The sequence below is a fragment of the Spermophilus citellus genome (genome assembly GCF_964194105.1).
Source record: "Spermophilus citellus genome assembly, chromosome: 2".
Taxonomy (NCBI): Eukaryota; Metazoa; Chordata; class Mammalia; order Rodentia; family Sciuridae; genus Spermophilus; species Spermophilus citellus.
Window position 1 is genome coordinate 57,468,373 of NC_138183.1, and position 15,942 is coordinate 57,484,314.

General features: G+C 36.7%; 1 long non-coding RNA gene across 2 annotated transcripts in view; it reads left to right on the plus strand.

Annotated features, from left to right (window-relative positions):
• Positions 1-11,088, plus strand: part of LOC308640886 — a 32,471-nt gene extending 21,383 nt beyond the window's left edge. For both annotated transcript variants that reach the window (XR_014020371.1, XR_014020372.1), the window contains exon 3: positions 9,473-11,088. This is a non-coding gene — a long non-coding RNA (uncharacterized lncRNA). The remainder of the gene's footprint in view (positions 1-9,472) is intronic.
• Positions 11,089-15,942: the final 4,854 nt, after the last annotated feature.

Consider the following 15,942-nt stretch of genomic DNA (forward strand, 5'->3'; position numbering starts at 1 on the left):
TCCTGGAGCTTAATGCTCTATCTGAGGTGCAGGTGGTAAAGATTTTCTTCTATTTTGTAGGTTCTCTGTTCATGTTTTTGACTGTTTCCTTTGCTGTGAAGAAGCTTTTTAGTTTGATTCCATCCCATTTATTGATTTTTGATTTTACTGCTTGCACTTTAGGAGTCTTGTTGAGGAAGTCCATTTCTAGGTGAACATGATGGAGAGTTAGGCCTGCATTTTCTTCTAGTAAGCACAGGGTGGTCTCTGGTCTAATGCCTAGGTCCTTGATGCACTTTGAAATTTGTGCAGGGTGAGAGATAGGGGTTCAATTTCTTTGTACTACATATGGATTTCCAATTTTCTCAGCACCATTTGTTGAAGAGGCTATCTTTTCTCCAATGTATGTGTGATGCCCCTGTCTAGTATGAGATAAACTGTATTTATGTGGGTAGGTCTCTGTGTCTTCTATTCTATACCATTAGTCTTCATGTCTGTTTTTGTGCCAATATCATGCTGTTTTTGTTACTATAACTCTGTGGTATAATTTAAAGTCTGATATTGTGATGTCTCCTGCATCACTTTTCTTGCTGAGGATTGCATTGATTCTTCTGGGCATTTTCTTTTTCCAGATGAATTTCATGATTACTTTTTCTATTTTTATTTATTTTTATTTTTTTATTTTTTAAGCTTTCTGTTTTTATTAGTTGCTCAAGACAATACAATGATATTGACATATCATACATTTGATCCAAATAGGGTATGAATTCTCATTTTTCCACATGTACAGATTGCAGGATCACATTGGTTATACATCCATGTGTATACATACAGCAATCCTAGTGTCAGCTGTATTCTGCTGCCCTCCCTATTCCCCCCTTCCCCTCCCCTCCCCTCCCATCACTATTCTCTACCCATTCTACTGTGCCACTTATCTCTCTCTCTCTTTTTTTTCCTTCCCTTCCCCCTCACACCATCGTATATGTATTTTGTGAACCCATGAGGGTCTCCTTCCATCTTCCGTGCAATTCCCCTTCTTCCTCCCTTTCCCTCCCTCCTCTTTTCCTTTTTTCGTGGTAGTCTTCTTCTCATGCTCTTCCTTCCTACTCTGTTTTGAGTCACCTCCCTTCTATATCTATTTTAATAGGAATTGCATTAAGTCTGAATAGTGCTTTTGGTAGTGTGGCCATTTTGACAATATTAATTCTGCTTATCCAAGAACATGAGAGATCTTTTCATTTTCGAAAGTCTTCTTCAATTTCTTTCTTTAGTGTTCTATAGTTTTCGTTACAGAGGTCTTTCATTAGATTGATTCCCAAGTAGTGTAGACAAGTACTGAATGTTTTCCCAATTTCTCTCTCAGCTGATTCGTCATTGGTGGCATAGAGTCAGTTCTTATGGTTTTGAGTAAGAAACGTCAGAGCTTCCATGGCATGATGACAGCTTTGCAGAGCCATCACAGTAGTAGAAATAACAAAGCCCAGCAAAGGTTAAAGCTGAGAGGGCCAAAATTTCTGCCTGTGACTCAGCCCCATGAATATAGTCAGTACCAGCCTGTCCAGAGCCACAGGGACTTTGGAGAGTAAGGAAGAAAGCCAGGGTGCAGTCCATTACAGAGCAAGTATTCGAACATGCAGCTGGAGGAAAGTCCAGGAGCAAAACATTAGCAGCTCTTTTACTAGTCCAGTGAGGACATGCCGCCTTGGAACCAGAATGGAGACTTGATGGCAGGTAAATGTGCTGGGCTCCACACCATCCTGGGAACAGTCTGTCTTGGAACAAAGCTGTGACATGAGCAGGTCTGATTGTTGGGATTTGGAGAACTGCGGCACCACAGAGGACACTCAGCCTTGAGAGAACTGCCATCATGCTTTTGAGGGCTCAAGATCATCCACCAATCTGGCCAGACGTGTGACCCAGAACTTAAAACACAAAGGCTTCTGTTATCATCCTGAAGACTGATCCAGCTCTTTCTTATGAAGTTGCATTTACCAGCTCTGCAGTTTTGGGGTCATTTCTTCCATATAATTTATGAAAAGCTGAATTAGAACAAAAATGTTTGCCAACAACTCTGAGAGCTTTTTAGTCCATAAAGCAAATTTATAGATTCTGTATTTGGATCCTCACACACACTTTAAGGGATGGTTGTATTTCCCAGTTTATAATGTGAATACTGAGGCTCAACGTGCTAATAACTTATGTAAGATCATTTAATCAATACTGAGTCCAAGTATTTACTATATAATATGAGATGCCTTATTTCTATGCATATAGTTCAATAAAAGTTCTAGATGAGCATGAAATTTATCATACAAGTTGGGAAATGCTTGCATGAAAGGAAGTGGTATTAATAATCATGTCAGAACTGTGGAGGTTAACTGTGTCCACCTTGGGCAATCAGGAACATCTTGATAAAATCCAAGTTTCATGAGACTGGATGGACAATATGAAATCCCCTTATCAGTCTCGTTTTTAGACTATGCTTGACAGAAAAAAAATTAGCAGTCTTAAACTGAAGCCTAAAGAAAAGGTTTCCAGGCAGAGGACATAAATAGAAAAAAGAACATTGACTCTTTGGCACAAGGCAAGACAGTACAAAATAATTTTTGATTTTTAAATTGCATTCCGTCCGCTTGTAGAGGTGCATTGTCATTTACTCCTCTTGAGTCAGATTCCCTGTGATATAATTTGGATCAACACTGAAAATGCCCACAAAAGGGAAAGAACCATTTTATGCAGCAAGATGACTAAAAAACATTGAAAGATTATAAAAATTTACTAAACAGAATTTTCAAAGCAGCCTGGGGGCTATTTAAAGAGTGCGTGGATTTCTAGAGAACCTAACGTGATCTTTAAAGAGGTTCTGTCCCCTGTATTCAGTGATAACTGGCCAAATAGGATATAAAATCTATAATTTCACAACAAAATTCATGAGGCTAAAAGAAGAACTTCTTTAAAATTACTTTCAATGAGGGGAACAGCCATGAGTTGGAGGGGGATTTCAATTGCCTATGGATGCTTGGGAAGGGTCTCTCTCCCTCTTCTCAATCATCTTCCCTCGTTCCTTCCTTCACTTAATTGTCCCATTTCTTTCTTCCTTCTTCCCTTCCCTTTACTCTTTCCTTCCTTCTCATTTTCTGTCTGCCTTTATTGACATTTTTTAAAATATTTTTTTTAAATGTTGATGGACTTTCATTTCATTCATTTATTACATATGGTGCTGAGAATTGAACCCAGGGCCTCACACGTGCTAGACAAGTGCTCTACCACTGAGCCACAACTCCAGCCCCTTTATTGACATTTGTTTTTTCCTTTTGTCCCAAACCCTAGCACTATGCTTTGTACTTTCTAGAATTCTAACTACACTAAGGATTGAGTCTTCGTTTTTTAAGGAAGTTCAAGTTTTTATGCTGTTCTTTAGCAAGATGGGTGGGACTACCTTGGTCAGCACCTCTTTTCTCAAATGGATATTAGGAACAGCCATTATGTGTTATCTGACAATGACTTTGCACCTCATCAAGGGAGATCTTAGGCAAATACAACCTATCATTACGTCTTGGCTATTGGACACTTTTTAGTTGTCGTAAAAAGAAAACATAAATCACTTCAATTAGAGCAATCTAAGACACTACTAGGCTCTTGGACTGGGGAGGGAAGAGTCTGCTTCTAAACTTAAAAAGAGAAAGAGAAAAAAGTAGGAACTAAGTAAATGAAATAGCTTCAAGTAAGGTTGTGGGAACAGTAACCCACACTTGGTAAGCACTAAAAAGCAGTGTTATTATTCACTTTATTTTGAGATGATTTTCCCTTAGATGGCATTCATGCCGTCCTTGACAGTCTTGTCTGACACTCATGCAAACTGTGCTGCAACCTGGGTAACGTTCCTTTAGAGGTTCTGCCAGGGTGACCCAAACCCTAAATACTTCATGTGATCAGCCACACCCCAAGATCTTTGACAGGGAACAAAACCTCCCACTTCTAATGTTTAAGAGTCAACTCTTCCAACTCTGGTCTTGGTCTAAAAAAACACTTTTAAAGGAAAGAATAACTTTGGACATGGAAAACGTTAGAGGGTCTAAATGTTTCCTGGGCGTGAGGAGGAAAGACAGAAAGAAGCAGAGGGGAAGGAGGTAATGAAATCATGTTCCGCTGTCCTCAAACGGTCTGAACCTCCTCAAAATTTACCAGCATCGCTATGCCACAAATATTTCATTCATCCAAAACTTTGAATCAAGAAAGGGCAAGAAAGTAACAGCAGCCCACAGGGTATTTTTCAGGATAAAAAGATTCCCAGAGTGGCAGGTTGCCTAAGTGACACCTGGGGATATGTTGGTGCACATGAATGAATATTCCATTGTTGTACTGAGGATTTCTTCCTAAGTATCTTGCTTCAAGAATGAAGGGTGACGTCAATCAGGGGGAAAAAAGCCCTGTGAATCCTAGGACTTATTGCTCCAATTGAACAGGGAGGCACGTTGTAGCATGAAAGATTGGGTAATAATTCATACCTGTTGTGTTTCAATGTTAACCGTGAGCCTAAATGTATACTACCCTCACTTATGCATGAATTCTTTTTATACAATAGCTCAAGGCCTCGAATATTTAATTTAATTTCTTTCCTTCGAGAAGATTACTTATAAGGAAATGTTGAAAAAGAATCTCCCTGTAAAATAGTAGGGATCTTATGCAAAATAAATCTGGGTAAATTGAGTTATAAAAGATCTGTTGCAGTAGGAACAGAAACTTTGAAGTCCTTTTCCTGTTCAAAATAAAACAGCTAAGATTGCCAGATGATAAATTTCTGGCACAATAGGTTTTTGGGTACCACAGGAGCCTGTTGTCTATCTAGGCTTCCAGATCATGCTGGGTTGAAGCCCGACTACTGTCACTCTTCCTTCAGTGGCCCTGGCACTTTTGGTGCACAGGAACATTTAGAGACCTTCAGAATCTGTCTCTTTTTGTGAAGGATATTGCTTTTTCAGTCCAGAGCAGCTGCTGCTTGTGTGTAAGCTGGGCCTGAGTTCTTTCTAAGAAATGACTTTTGGAATAAGGACCTGGAAGGCCTTGCTCTGCTGACCGGGAGGTAGGATTATACAATGGCTATGAATATGGAAGTTGGAACCAAATGGCCTGTGTTCCAATCTAGTTCTGCCAGTTCTGTAGGGTGAGCTTGGGCAAGTTACTTCATTTTTTAACCTCATCTTTCTTAGTTGTAAAGAGGATTATCTGAGAGGGATTCAGTGAAGTTTAAATTGGGAAAATGTAAATAAAGTACTTAGCAGATTGCAGGGCATAAAACAAGCAGCCTTAGAGAATTAACCACTATGGTGAATTCTGAGCATCTTAGGATATTAGATGGGGGTTCTTTGATCGATAGTTAAACTGAACTACAATCAGATTCATTCACTTGTATAAAAACATGCAAAAATTGTGAAGGCCTCCTATGGGCAACGAGTATGCTACTCAGAAGTGTTTTCAGGGGTATTGCTCTCAAATAGCTTGACTCTGCTTTGGAAGATTAGACGTGTCTAAGGAACACTGATGCCAAGGGGAAAGCAACAAGGTTCTCTGATGAAGTAGAATAAAGTGCTATTGGAGTTCATGAGAGGGAGAGTTTATAAGTCTAGTTTCGGGGAGTAGAGAAGACTTTGCAGATGAGGGCCCGGAGGTGCATGTCTCTGTAATCTTAATATTTTGACAACAGGACTCATATAATTATATTGACTTGAAAATTACAGGTTGGAAAGATCCACATTCTATAGTGGACACGTCTGAGACACGTCTGAGAGAGTTCAAGCTCAATGTATATTCTCTGATTACAAGTAACCTAGGGCCATAAAATCACTACCCATTTAAAATGAGAATCAGGTTTGGCTTTCCCCAGAGGACAGTTGGCCATTTGCCCAGTGGTCTGTGCAGTAACATACTTATATACAAACTTCCCTCGTTTAAAAAGAAGGGGAGGGCCGTAGGAGGAGGGAAAAGGCAAGCAGTGCTCATCTTTTTCTATAGAAACTGCATTATGGCCAGGTGTCAAGAAAACATACTCATGTTCTCAGGGAAGGTTGCCCTGCTCTTGGTGGGAATGATGAAAACTTTCTCGTGGGACTCTTTTTCTCCTCTCCCATCCTAACTCTCTCTCAGTCTTCTTTCATGTGATTTGCCATTGCATTCATTCTTTTGTCCATTCATTCATTACATTTCTAGACTTAGCACTTACATGCTGCTGGAGGTAAGAAGATAATCGCAGCAAGCTTCTGTGTTCTAATCATTCTCACCAGGAATGCCCAAATATAAGGTACCAACCACCCAAGGTACAAGGAGTAGGGTCTCGCTAAAATGCCAGGGAACTTGCAGAGAACGTGCCCTTTTTTTTTTCTTACTTACTTTCTTTCTTTTTATATATATATATTTTTTATTTTATTTTTTTAGTTTTCGGTGGACACAACATCTTTATTTTTTATTTCTATGTGATGCTGAGGATTGAACCCAGCACCTCGTGCATGCCAGGCAAGCACGCTACCACTTGAGCCACATCCCCAGCCCCTTTTACTTTATTTCTATGTGTTCCTAAGCACTGTTAGGAGCTAAGTTTGTAGACCTCTTTGATTTCACATGCTCTTACTTCAATGCCTCGAGCTCTTTTTCTTATGTAAGCAGCTTAGCCTAAATCTACAGACATTTTTAAACTTCAGGATAAAGAAATGATTTCTCTCGGTAGGTTGAATTATAGGCATTAAAGGACACCTTTGGGAAAACTCAATTGGAAATGTATTCTGAAACAGCAACACAAAAGTAAAATTTGTTTGGATTATAGGAGAAAAGAAAAATAATTTTCCTTCTATTCTATACTTCTAGAAGTTTCCATTAATGGCTAATTTTATGAGTGGGCCATTATTTGTATGTTATGGTATAAAAGGATTGAAGAGTGAGACGAAGGTCCTAGCCAAAAGTATTTTCTCCTGATTTCTGAAATTTCCAGATAATCAATTTAATTCTGTCTTAATTATTTCCTTCTTTGGTCCTGTTTAACTTTTTTTTTTTTTTCCAAATGTTTCTCTCCTGGGCAGTATTGTATGAGAAATTCCTAACTTTTTAGGAAACTCTCTCTTAAAATCACCTTCCTCTAGAGTTGGGAAAGAGTTCTGTTTTTTTCTAAATAGGATCTAACTCCATTCATTCCACTCTGTGTAAGTAGGAAAGTACAGACTGTTGATTCATTTCCCCTCTTTTCCTGGAACTCTGGGACATATCCATGATGAAAAGTAAATAGAAAAAGGAACATTAACTAAAGAATACAGAGCTTATATATGTCCACCAGAAATAGCTAAACTATGGAGGTGCCAGCTTATTTTCTGGCCTCTGATTTTGGGGACAACTTCTTCATCTGTTCCCTTCTCTGAACCTGTGGCATTGGCTTATCACAAAGACTGTTATGGTCTTCAAAGTACTGTAAGAGAGCTTGTCCAGTTGTGATAGTTGGCTTCACTGACACGAGGCAGAAAGCAAGAATACATTTGCATTCATTGGTTTGGTGGAGCTTCACGCTGGAGGGTTGAGCCACATTATCTCATCACTGCTTTATAACTGACATATGCCCAATTGTCTTATATACTTTAGAGGCAACTGTCATTTTATCTTGAAGAACGATTAAGTCTTCTGAAGGCTAAATGTTTCCAAGGGGAGGGGGGAGGGAGCCAGACTACAGTTTAATTTATTGAAAGTTATTTATAATTTAGTACTTACTGTCCTGAAAATGCCTGTCCCCTTGGAAATATGATTCAGATGCCCTGAACTGAAGAAACATTTTCCTTTTTCCTGTGTAAAATATGAAACAAAAGACAACTGAAAAACACTTCATTAAAACAGTTCCTTTGTCCTTTTGACAATGAAAATTAAAAAGAGTCATGCCAGTTTGGCTATGTGGGTGGTCCTCTATCTATGCTCACCTTAGCATGACCTCACAAAAATCACTGAGAGTTATTTATTTGATGATTCTAGAGGTTTTTAAAAATATGCGTTAGAAAGTAATAGTCCCATGCACTAGGGGATTTCAGAAATGCCATGTATTAAAAATGAGGTTCTAAGAGCTGAAGGATCTGCCCAGGAACTTCTGTTCTACCCAGACCTCAGTGTACTCAGGACCCCACATATGTTCACACCTGGGCAAACCTCTTTCTAGTGGGTTCATGCTCCTTGATCCTTTGGATGCACTCTTTCAAGGTCTTCCACAGGCTGATTTTGCCATCAAATGCATGTAATTGATCTAAGTCAATGTATGTATGATACGTATCAAATGAACTTAAAACATGTTCCCCATGGGAATATCTCTGACATTTCTTTTTTTGGTTCAGTAATTCTAGAACATTCCTTATAATGTCCTGAACTTCTTCAGAGTGCAGTAAAAAGGGAAGTTTGATTATCTGATGAAAAATGAAAATTAGATACTGTGTTCTGTTTCTTTTCTTTTTTAAAAAATAGATGTCTTCTACCTTTTTGAGTTAGTTTTTAATTTCCTATGATTGTCTGAGAAAAATTAGTCTAGTTACCAGAAAAAGTGCCTTTTGATTAATCTGTGTTGCCAGTCAGACAACTCAGTTTAATAGTTTTGAGAAATGAAAAATGAACCGTGTACTTTTGCCTTTGGTTAACGTTTCTCTGTTAAATGAAATTTAATATCGTAACTCTAACGCCATTAAAATGATGCTGTCCAAAACTATCATATGGTAAAATCCACTCCCTTTTTGTGCTGTTATAAAGAACTTTTGTCTAGTTTGATTGTTGAAAAATAAAAATAATAAGGCAAATGGCTGTTGTTGTAGTGATTAATCTCTACTGAGTAACATATAGAGAAGCTTCAGGGATATTGCCATAAAGTCTTAGGAAATATAGCTCCTTTCTCTTAACTGTCATAAGTTTAAAAAATGAAAAGGATAGCTGCTTTGTGACCTTCCTGTAATATGGAGTCACTGCAATATGTATTTTTTTTAACACATAGCACACCTTTTGTTATTTGAGTTGACATGAATCATGCCTACAGAATGTTTGGCAGGATTTTGAATACAAATTCCCAAATGAGTGTTCAATGTAGTTTAATTGAGAGTGTTATTTCATGTAGTATAAATACAACTGCTTATTAAAACATATTTATTGAAGATAAACAATTATGCAATAGAAACCAGCTATAGAATATAATAAGATGACTAATGAAAAAGGCAATTGATTACAAATGACATAATTACTGAAGGTTAAACGCTATGCAATGGATATTACTTGTTATTCCTTATGCAGACTTTAATAAGCATTGTGATCATTATTTAACATGCAATAACTCACTTATTACATCCAGCGAATGAACTGCTTTCCAGTTTGGTACACGTGGCCTTTAACAATGCTTAGGGGAATTGAGGAGCTTATGGCTTTACCCATAGGACTAAGGAAAGACATTGACAAAGAATGTTAATCAAGTGTTACCAATTCTATTTTATTTTAGGAAATGTAAAGAAAAAAAAAAAATCTAAGGTCTTTGATTGAAACCTTCTGCCTGCTCTGACGAACATGGACTGCTGCACACTACAGAGATTCCTCAGTTTCCACAGAGAGTATTTAAGACTACCATTCGAATTTTTGTGACTTGCTCTCTCCTAAGAATTTCCCTAAGAAATAATTTCATAACCATCATCACCCCTGAGGGGGGTCTACCAGGGATTAGTAGCTTTGTTTTGCCTCTGGTATTAAATCGAATCATTTCTCCCAAATTCTCTGTGGTTCCTTACTTTCTACAGTAACGTGATATGCTCAGTGGTACCGAGAAGAGGGAGAGAATTAAAGAGGCACAATCAGTAACTTATGACCTCAGTTTTAGGCTGTGGAAATAAGAAATATGTTATGAACTTAGAATAGCGTGTAAGGAATTAGTTCTTTCCCAAGGGCTTTTAAGGGACCCACAGATGGGAGCTGGAGCCAGGAGGGAAAGACTAGACTGAAGATAGTTTCCAGTGTATTTGGTGTGTCAGAACCACTATCAGGTCTTTGTAAAGGTATACAACAATTTGCATCATTAAGCAAGATTGTTTTCTTTGTTTTCTAAAATCTAGTTGTGATCACTCTTCTCCAAAATGTCAAGGTTTCTGGTGCCTAAGAGAAGACTCTAGTATCTGTTCTTGAATTTTTTTTTTAACTGATCACATTTTTCTAAAGGATATATAAGAAGACTTGGCTTTTATTCAATTGTGAAAGGAAACTGTACATGTGCTGATGCATTTGTATCCTAGAGGACACTTGGAGAACAATTCTATTTAGAAGTTGTGTCTTTAAGATGTAAATATCATAATCACTGCTATAGTTTAACCATTGGGGTAGAATGACCTTGCTCTTATGGTTGAGAGGAGGCTTTAGGAGAGTCTCCACTTGACCTTTCTCTTAGGGATAAGCACAGCCCCAACTTTTATCTTTTAGAAGGGCTAGGATTTGATGGGATTGTGAGACTGATAAAGTGTGAGTGTTTCTGTGTAGGTGAGTAAAGATCCCGGGGCTCACTGGCTCATGTCTCTGTGCTCTGCTCAGCTTGCTGTGTTACCTGCTTTGTGGTACTAGTATTCAGATTCCCTGATCCCCTTCTTTACTCCTACTTACACTTAACTGAATGTGCTTGAACAGGATCACGCACGCGCACACACACACACACACACGCACGCACAGTACAGGTAACTCTATGGTTCTTAACATTCTTCCTCCACACTCAATTCCCAGTTAGAAACAACAACAGCAACAAATCACAACTTATCTCTTTACTGAATTCTCTCTGGGTTCTGCTAAAAGCAGAAAAAATGTTGTAGTGGTTTGTTTGACAGCACTGATTTTGGGTCAGACTGCTTTGGACTTGAGTCCTCATTTTAATACCCTGTCTCTACTATGTAAGTTTTCTAAACAAGTTTATTTTTCTATAAACTCAGAAATTCAATATCATGTCTACTACTCCATGTTATTGTTACAATAAATTAGATGATCCATGTAAAACATTTATTTAGCACGTTGCCATTCATACAGTACGTATCCCATGAAGTTGAGGATAACTGTTGCTGCCTTGGAAGAATAAGGGACTGCTGTGAATACGATGTGTACCCAGGTGTGGTGAGTCACACTAATTGTCTCTTGTGCATCAAGGCATCAAGCCTTATAGGAGCCATCATCCTCCCTGAGTGCCGCACATACTTCTGTCTTCACTGATTCAGTTTTATTAATTTTTTAAAATTATTTTTAATTAATTTATTTATTCCAATTTGTTACATAGCACAGTAGAATGCATTTTAATTCATAGTACATATATACAGCACAATTTTTCAGGTTCAGTGAACTTTTTAAAAAATGTTTTTATTCTAATTGGTTATATATGACAGCAGAATGCATTACAATTCATATTACACATATAGAGCATGATTGTTCATATCTCTGGTTGTTTATAAAGTATATTCACACCATTCATGTCTTAAAGTTTTTTTTTTTTCTTTTTCATGACATCTTGCTAGGGGCAATGGGCTATCAAGAGATGAATAAAAATAAGAATGCTTCATTTTCTTTATTCATATGTGAGATTTTTTTAAAAAAAATTCAACCTTATTTTCTTTGATGTGAATTTGACAAGTGTCTATTTTTGAAAGTTATAGGAGAGGAAAGTAAGCCTGGGCAAAAAGGTGGAGGAAGGAAAGGGCTGGTGGCAGAGTTTATTCAGGAGCTTTCTTATTCATTTTTGAATTCTAAGTTTAGTTCTTAAGTGCATATGGTGCACATGGTGCTTAGTAAGTGTCAAATTTGTAAGTGTGCATATGGTGCTTAGTAAATGCAGGTTAAGTCAGTGAATGAATATTCCTCCATACTTTCCAAGTAAAGAAACCACTGCACTCTGGACTGGTGGTTAGGCTTCTGGCATTGAAGACATTTATGCAGGTCCTTGATGTGACAGTGATGATGGCTTATCGTTAGCCATTTTTATGAAGTTATAGATCACTCCTTAAAAACTGGAACTTCCTGACTTGTCAGCATAAGAAGGAGAATGAAACAAACTGCTTTGCCTTAGTTTCTCTTTTAAAGCAACAGGATCTAACCTGAGATTAGAAACTTCAGTGGGTCTTAGAGTCCCACGAAAGTACTTCCAAAAATATGTGTGTGCATGTGTGGGGGATGGGGTGGGGAGGTGCACGCGCGCGCGCGCACACACACACACACACACACACACTCTTTATTGGGGAAATGAATCTTTTTTTTAATTCTAAAACCAGATTCTTCAAGGGACCCAATAACATAAAATGCTACCTGCGATTTACAAACCATTTGATTAAGGAAAGATCAAATATAGGCCCCTGATTCCATTGCCATCCAAAATCCTTTTAAGAGTCCAACTCAATTGCTCAGATTTAAATTTAAGATTTGAGAAACTAGTGAATTATTCTATCCACATGCATATTTTGAAATATGGCCTACAGGTAAACATTAAAATCTACAATGAATGAATTAGGAGGATTTAGATGTAAGATGGTGAAGAGTACAAAAAGTCTTTAGGAAAAGAAAACAAATTTTGATGAGAAGGAAAGGTTGGAATTAGAACAAACCAAATGTGTCTTGTGGATTGAAAAGATGAACAACCAGTATCAACTTGACAAGTGTGGGTTAGTGACTGTACAGTACCTTCAGGAAACCTAATCAACAACTCTACCTTTAAAAATGTAATGCCCTGGGGTTGGGGTTGTAGCTCAGTGGTAGAGTACTTGCCTAGCACATGATAGCCACTGAGTTTGATTCTCAAAACCACATATAAATAAAATAAAGGTCTATCAATAACAGAGTGTGTGTATATATATATATATATATATGTGTGTATATATATATGTGTATATATATATATATTGCCTTGTTAAGAAACTTCAGGATATTATAAGATGTTAGAGTTAGTGTGGGGGGGGGAACTTGTAGCAATAGCATATCATCAAATGGTGATAGGGATAACATATTTTCATCTTTCATATTTGGGACTCTGATTATTACTCTGAAATTGGCAGATAATAGAGACTACATTTCATTCAGACAGTTTTCAGTGATATAGTACGGGTTTATGTCAGGCTTATTTTATAGAAAATAGTATGTGTCTTGAAAATGGGATATGTGAACATCCATAAGACATATTTCTCCTTGAGTAGAAAAATTTGGCAATTATGATTTAGTAAAAGGTGCATAATCTTAGTAATAAGAAAGAAGTAGGTTTGAATACCAAGCTTCTTATTGGCAGTTGGCTGGTGTTGGAAAAAAAAAAATTCTCCTAACAAAGCAAAGTTCTGTACCTGATGGCTTCATTGGTGAATTCTACCAAATACTTAAATAATTAACAATTTCAAACTTTCCAAAACAATTGAAGACGAGTGAATACTTCCTAACTTATTCTATGAGATCAATATTACACTAATATCTAAGCAAAAGGAGGCACTACAAGAAACAAAACTCTATGCCTTGTGAGCATTGTTGCAAAAATCCTCAACAAAACACTAGAAAACTGAATTCAGAAACACATTACAAGGATTATACCTCATTGCAAAGTGGGATCTATCCCTGAAATTCAAGGATGGTTCAACATATGAAAAAAATCAATATAGTATAGCAAATTAAATTAACAGAATGGAGGTAGAAATACAATAATCTCAATTGATACAGAAAAATAATTTAACAAGACTCAATGTCTTTCCTGTTAAAAACACTCAACAAGCTAGGAATAAAAGGAAAGTACTACAACCATATGTGGAGAACTCACAATGAACATCATACTCAATCATGAAAGATTAAATACTTTTCCTCTAAGATTAGAAAAAGAGCGAAGAGCTAGCTTTCTTTTGCTACTCATGTTTGAGATAGTACCAGATGTTCTAGCAAGAGCACCTAGACAATAAATTGATGGCATCCAAATTGTAAAGGATAAAGTAAAATTGTCTTTTCTCACAGATGATATGATCATATATATAAAAAACTCTAAGATTCCATCAAAATGAAGAGAAAAATCTTTTAGAATTAATTAAATGACTTCAAAAAAGTAGCAAAACACAAAAACATCAGTTGCATTTGTATACAATAATAATGAATAATATGAAAAGGAAAATATGAAAATTCCATTTACAACAGCATCAAAAACAATACTTAGGAACATATTTAACAAAACACATGCAAGATACGTTCAATGAAAATCACAAAACCCATGGAAAAATATTAAAGAAGACAGAAATAAATAGAAACACTTCCCATTCTCATAGATTAGAAGATTTAATAGTGTTGTCAACGTTACCTAAAGTGACTTATAGATTCAGTGTAGTCCCTGTTAAAAATCCCAATGACATTTTTGCAGAAATAGAAAACCCATACTAACATTCATATACAATCTCAAGGGGCCTCAGAGAGCAAAACAATCTTGAAAAAGAAGAACAAACTGGAACTCATTCTTCTTGATTTCAAAACTTACTTCAGATAATGCTATAGTGTTCTGTTCATATAAAAATGAAATAGAATATGTATACCAATTAAATAGAATATGTGGTCAAACGGTGTTTGACAATGATATCCAGACCATTCAATGGAAAAATGAGTCTTTTCAACAAAGGGTGCTGGGGAAATTAGGCATTCAAATCAAAAGAATGAAGACCCATGTTTAACATTATCAAAACTAACTGAAAATTCATCAAAGACATAAATGTAAGGCTTAAGATTATAAAACCCTTAGGAAGAAAACATCAGGCAAAATCTTTATGATATTAGATTTGGCAATGATTTCTCAGATATGACATCAAAGCCACAGGAAACCCAAAAAATAAATAAATTAGGCTTAATGAAAAAAAATTAAATGTGAATCAAAAAACACTGTCAACAGAGTAAAAAGACAATCCATCTGCGTAGGGATGAATATCCAGGATATATAGATAATTCCTAAAATACAACAACAAAAAATTAAAAATAAGTTGAGCACGTTGGTGCATGGCTGTAATCCCAGTGGCTTAGGAGGGTTAGGCAAGAGGATTGCAAGTTCAAAGCCAGACTCAGCAGAAGTGAGACACTCAGTAACTCAGTGAGACCCTATCTCTAAATAAAATCTAAAATGGGCTGGGAAGGCGGTTCAGTGGTCAAGCACCCCTGAGTTCAACCCCCAGCACCAAAAAAAGTATTGTTCTATTCAGATAAATTATTTCTCTGATTTAGTCTTAGTAGATTTTGTGTCTCTGGTAATATTTCCATTTTATTATTTTTGCATATAATGGTTCATAATATTATTTTAAGTATCTTCTTGCTTTAAAATTGGCAATGATATCTGCATTTTGGCTTTGATCTTAAAAATCGAGACTTCTTTTTTATTTTCTGCCAAAGTTTTGTCAATTTTGTTGATATTTTCAATAATCAACTTTGGTTTCATTGATTTTCTGAATTATTATTATTATTGTTATTATAATTGTCATTGAGGATTGAACTCAGGGGCACTGGACCATGGAACCACATCCCCAGCCCTATTTTGTATTTTATTTATAGACAGAGTCTCAGTGATTTGCTTAGAGCCTCACTTTTCCTGAGGTTGGCTTTGAACTCATGATCCCCCTGTCTCAGTCTCCCAAGCTGCTGGGATTATAGGCATGAGCCACCGCACCTGGCTCTGAACTGTTTTGACACTTTTTTTTTCCTGTTATTGATTTCAAATTCTGTTCAGAAAAAAGTACTTTGTATGAAATATTTTTAATACTATTAAGACTTAATCTGTGGCCTAACATATGGTTTATCCTGAAAAATGTCTCATGCACACTTGAGAAAAATGTATATGCTGCTGTTGGTGATTATGCTGCTGCTGTTAAATCTAGTTGATTTATTTTGTTGCTTAAATTCTCTTTATCTTGGGGCTGAGGTTGTGGCTCAGTGATAGAGTGCTCGCCTAGCACTCGTGAGGCA